Consider the following 6,141-nt stretch of genomic DNA (forward strand, 5'->3'; position numbering starts at 1 on the left):
TGTATGATATGTGAGTAATATCTCATTGAAGCTATTTGGAAAGAATTGATAGCCTCAATTATTTTTATGTGAATGGTGGAATTAAAAAGATGAGGGCTGGTATCCTATAACAGTTTCAGCCTGAGTGACTGTAGAAAGAAAGCGCCAATAATGGAGAAATCAGAGAGAGGTGCCAAGGAAAGATTTAGTAAGCTACAAAAACTAAAACTATTTCCCTAATAATACCTAATAACCAGTCCATATTTACATTTCCCAACTGTCCAAATAATGTCTCTTATGCTTTCTAGGTTTTTGGCTTTAAGCAAAGATCTAATCTTAAATTCATGCACTACATTTGGATTCGTCTCCTGGTCTTTTTGATGACATTGACTTTTTGAGGTATAGGTATATTTATACAATGGGAATTGTGAATAAAACAAAATGAACCATTAAAAAAAAAAAACTGGGGCGGCGCCTGTGGCTCAGTGAGTAGGGCGCCGGCCGCATATACAGAGGGTGGCGGGTTCAAACCCAGCCCCGGCCAAACTGCAACCAAAAAATAGCTGGGTGTTGTGGCGGGCGCCTGTAGTCCCAGCTACTTGGGAGGCTGAGCCAAGAGAATCGCTTAAGCCCAGGAGTTGGAGGTTGCTGTGAGCTGTGTGAGGCCACGGCACTCTACCGAGGGCCATAAAGTGAGACTGTGTCTCTACAAAAAAAAAAAAAACCTGAATGGGACTAACTGGCGCCAAAGATAATACCTCCTCCCTTCTCTTGATTTCTTTCTTTCTTCCTTGTTTTCTCTTTTTTAAGTTTTTCTTTTTCTTCCTTCTTTCTTTCTTCTTCTTCTTCTTCTTTTTTTTTTCTTTCTTTTGAGACAGGCTGGTTTTGTTGCTCAGGCTGGTCTTGAACTGAGTGTGAGCTACTGCACCTGGCCCCTTTTTTCCATTTTGTTAATTTTAATAAAAATAAGTTGAATTCTGCTACATGTATAGATTGGATAATAGTGAAGGCCTGTTTTCTTGTTTGTTTGTTTTGTTTTGTTTTTTTGAGACAGTGTCTCACTTTATTCCCCTCAGTAGAGTGTTGTGGTGTCACAGCTCACAGCAACCTCCAGCTCTTGGGCTTAGGTGATTCTCTTGCCTCAGCTTCCCGAGTAGCTGGGACTACAGGCACCTGCCACAACACCCGACTATTTTTGTTGTTGTTGTTGTTGCAGTTTTGTCGGGGCCGGGTTCGACTGCCCACCCTCCGTATATGGGGCCGGCGCCCTACTCACTGAGCCACAGGTGCTGCCCTATTTTTTTTTTTTTTTTTTTTTGAGATTGAGTCTCACTCAAATGCAGTGGCATCATTGTAGCTCACAACAACCTCAAACTCCTAGGCTGTAGTGATTCTCCTGCCTCAGCCTCCCAAGTAGCTGGGACTATAGGCACATGCCACCACACTTGGTTAATTCTTCTATGTTTTGTAAAGATAGCAGGGGTTCCTGCTCTTGCTCAGGCTGATGTCAAATTCCTGACCTCAAGTGATCCTCCCACCTCAGTCTCTCAGAGTACTAGGATTACAGATGTGAGCCACTATGTCTGGCCACTGACATCCTTTATTGATTACTAACCTTTCCTCCTTTATTATCTTGCACCTAACTCTGACTAGATGGCACAACAGACTCCAGGACTGTTAATCCTCCAGGTGGAATATTTTTTTTTTTTTTTTGGCCGGGGCTGGGTTTGAACCCGCCACCTCTGGCATATGGGACCGGCGCCCTACTCCTTGAGCCACAGGCACCGCCCCTCCAGGTGGAATATTAAGTATACATTTCTGGAAAAGACCCCTGCTTCAGCTAATCAGATTACTATAACTATGTGCTAGCCTTGTGTGACATATGTTGAAACCCTGTTAAGCTTCCCAAACTTTTTTTGGCCGGGGCTGGGTTTGAACCCACCACCTCCGGCATATGGGACTGGCACCCTACTCCTTGAGCCACAGGCGCCGCCCAAAAATCATTGCAAGTGTTTTCTTTCTTTTTTTTTTTTTTTTTGGTTACAGTTCAGCAGGGGCCGGGTTTGAACCTGTCACCCTCGGTATATGGGGCCGGCGCCTTACCAACTGAGCCACAGGTGCCACCCTAGGCTTCCCAAACTTTTATGTATGTAAATGACCCCAAACTTGGCACTTGGAAACACTGACTTCTGTTCTCCTGGAATTTGTGATTCCAGGTGGCTGTTCCCAAAATTTGTGCTGGAATAAACTCTACATTTAATCATATTTTCTGAATCTCCTTTATTAAGGTCACTGATCTTGATTGGAAACCAGTGCAATGGTTTGTGACTTCTACAAGGCCAGTGGCACAGCCCAAGTGGCCTGGGATTCCCTCCATTTTTGTGGCTACCACACCAGCCAGTGATTACTAGGGTCTCTCTTATCCAAGTCCAGAGCTATTCTGTCCAATGTGGTAGCCACTCACTGTGTGTAGCTATCTAAGTCAAACTAAACTGGGCCTGAGAAAACCTCCATAGTCAGAAACTCCAGTCCTTACATAACAAATTGCAACCCAACTTACTATGCAAAAATCTGAAAACCTCACTTACGAATATGCTTCTGTAACAAATAGCTGAAGTCTCAGCTAATCACAGCAGCTGTGCTTTAGCCAATCACAGATGGCCAACTATTCAAACTGTGTTCAAATGATGCAAAGGCCGAGCTGTACCCAATCCACATATTTCTATACCCCACTTCTGTTTTTTTGTATGTCATTTTCTTTTTTACTAAAATGATACCAGATCATGTGGCAGCCCTGGAGTCTTTCTGAACTTGTCCTAATTCTGGTGGCTGTCTGATTCATGGATTGTTCTTTTGCTCGAATAAACTATTAAATTTAATATGTCTAAAATAGAAGTTAGTAACAATGAAATAAGATTAAAAAGTTATGCTTGAGTCCACTGGACACCTTCAAAAGCTCTATAGCAACACGTGATGAGTGACTACTATGCTGGCCGGTACAGGTACAAAGAGCTCCATCTTGACAGAAAGTTCTCTCAAATGGCTCTGCTCTAGACAGTGAACTCTGCAGAGCTTGAAATTATCTAACTCTTTTTTTTTTTTTTTTAGAGACAGAGTCCCACTTTGTCGCCCTTGGTAGAGTGCAGTGGCATCACAGCTCACAGCAACCTCCAACTCCTGGGCTTAGGCAATTCTCTTGCCTCAGCCTCCCGAGTAGCTGGGACCACAGGCGCCCGCCACAGTGCCTGGCTATTTTTTTTGTTGTTTTCTTTTGTTTTGTTTTTTGCAGTTTGGCCAGGCCGGGTTTGAACCCACCACCCTCGGTATATGGGGCCGGTGCCCTACTCACTGAGCCACAGGCGCCACCTTATCTGACTTATTTTTGTACAGCAATTGTTACCAGCATTTTCTAGGCCTGCCTCTGCTTCTACCCACACTAACTTCTCACTCTGTTGAGAGATGAGTGAGGTAGGAAGTGTTTTTCACCACTGCATTAGGAGGGAGTGAGTCTTTAATTTCTCCAAGTGATAACCCCTAGTAACAGGTGAAGGCTGATGCAGTCAACAACAGCAAAAGTCCAAGTTCAAAGGTCTGCCAACTTTGACAAAAGTGAGAACAAACTTTGCCAGAACTTCATTTTCCATACAGATTTTTCAAAGTGATTATCTCTCCAAATTCTGCATATAAATTACAATGTATTGAACTTGTTCATAACATTGCTAGATTCCAAATATGTCATAAATTGATTTCCAACATGAGTTTCAGTGTGAAAATGAATCTCTTGAGAAAGAAGACTACTACATGTAATTTTTTTTTTTTTTTTTTTTGCAGTGTTTGGCCGGGGCTGTGTTTGAACCCGCCACCTCCGGCATATGGGGCTGGCGCCCTACCCCTTTGAGCCACAGGAGCCACCTTTTTTTTTTTTTTTTTAAGACAAAGTCTCACTATGTCACCCTCGGTATATGGCATCACAGCTCACAGCAACCTCAAACTCTTGGGCTTAAGTGATTCTCTTACCTCAGCCTCCCATGTAGCTAGGACTAAAGACACCCACCACAACGCCCGGCTATTTTTTGTTGAGGTTGTCATCATTGTTGTTTAGCTGGCCCAGGCCAGGTTTGAACCTGCCAGGCTTAGCGTATGTGGCTGGCGCCATAAACACTGTGCTACAGGCATAGAGCCTACATGTAACTTTTTAATTTTTTTTTTTTTTTTGAGACAGAGCCTCAAGCTGTTGCCTTGAGTACAGTGCCGTGGCATCACAGTTCACGGCAACCTCTAACTCCTGGGCTTATGCGATTCTATTGCCTCAGCCTCTTGAGTAGCTGGGACTACAGGCACCCACCACAACGCCTGGCTATTTTTGGGTTGTAGTTGTCATTGTTGTTTGGCAGGCCCGGGCTGGATTTAAACCTGCCAGCTCTGGTATATGTGGCTGGCGCCTTAGTCGCTTGAGCTACAGGCACCAAGCCTACATGTAACTTTTTTAAAAGGATATTATTTTTAGAGGCCGGGCATGGTGGCTAATGCTTGTAATACTAGCACTCTGGGAGGCTGGGGCAGGTGGATTGCTTCAGCTCATAAGTTCAAGACCAGCCTGAGCAACAGCAAGACCCTGTCTCTAAAAATAGCCAGGCGTTGGCTTGGCGTCCATAGCACAGTGGTTAAGGTGCCAGCCACATATACTAAAGTTGGCAGGTTCAAACCCAGCCTGGACCAGCTAAACAACAATGGCAACTACAACAAAAAATAACCAGGCATTGTGGCAGGTGCCTGTAGTCCCAGCTACTTGGGAGGCCAAGGCAAGAGAATTGCTTAAGCCCAAGAATTGGAGGTTGCTGTGAGCTGTGATGCCACCGCACCCTACCAAGGGCAACATAGTGAGACTCCGTCTCAAAAAAAAAAAAAAAAGAATGGCCAGGTGTTGTGGCGGGTGCCTGCAATCCCTGCTACTTGGGAGGCTGGGGCAAGGGGGTTGCTTGAGCCCAAGAGTTTGCAGTTACTGTGAACTATGATGCTATGGCACTCTACCGAAGGCGACAAAGTAAGACTCTGTCTCAAAAAAAATTATTAAAAAAAAGTTTAAACTGAGAAACAATCATTATTATCACTTCAGAAAATGAATTTCACCCTTCTTTCTTTCTTCTTCTTCTTTTTTTTTTTTTTGTCGAGACAGAGTCTCACTTTGTCACCCTTGGTAGAGTGCTGTGGCGTCACAGCTCACAGCAACCTCTAGCTCTTGGGCTTAGGCAATTCTCTTGCCTCAGCCTCCCGAGTAGCTGGGACTATAGGCACCTGCCACAATGCCCGGCTATTTTTTTGTTGCAGTTTGTTAGGCGCCAGGTTCAAACCCACCACCCTCAGTATATGGGGCCGGCGCCCTACTCACTGAGCCACAGGGCCGCCCCACACCCACACCCTGCTTTCTTTCAGAGAACTGAAAAGCCAAAGAAGTAGGTCATATAATGAAAAAGTGTCAGCTCTTTTATTACAGTTACATGTTTATGTAGAGACATGGATTCTGTAAATAACCAATACATAAGCAAAGCAAGCAAAACATTTTGATACTAAAGGTGTAGTGTAGGGATTTTGCCTGAAATCCTAGCACTCTGGGAGGTTGAGGCAGTGGATCACCTGAGCTCAAGAGTTTGAGACCAGCCTGAGCAAGAGTGAGATCCAGTCTCTACTAAAAGTAGAAAAAACTAGCCAGGCTTTGTGGTGGGCACCTGTAGTCTCAGTTACTTAGGAGCCTGAGGTGAGTGGAGCTCAGGAGTTCCAGACCAACCTGAGCAAGAGCAAGACCCCATCTCTACTAAAAATAGAAAAACTAGCCAGGTGTTGTGGTAGGCGCCTGTAGTCTTAGCTACTCTGGAGGCTAAGGCAAGATGATCTCTTGAGCCCAAGAGTTTGAGATTGCTGTGAGCTAGGATGCCCTGGCACTCTAAGCACTCTACCCAGAGTGACAGAGTGAGAACCTGTCTCAAAGGAAAAAAAAGATTTCACATCAGAAAAGTTTCATATCTGTTATTAGTGATTTACAATCAGAAGAAAGAAGACAGCATTCTTTTTTAAAATTAGGTTTTACCAACTTTTATCTTATAAAAACATTTTGGAGGTTAAGAAAAGAGTGTTGTGTTTTTGGCTAGACCCTTGCTGGCTCCT

The sequence above is a fragment of the Nycticebus coucang genome, chromosome 3 (assembly GCF_027406575.1).
Source record: "Nycticebus coucang isolate mNycCou1 chromosome 3, mNycCou1.pri, whole genome shotgun sequence".
Taxonomy (NCBI): domain Eukaryota; kingdom Metazoa; phylum Chordata; class Mammalia; order Primates; family Lorisidae; genus Nycticebus; species Nycticebus coucang.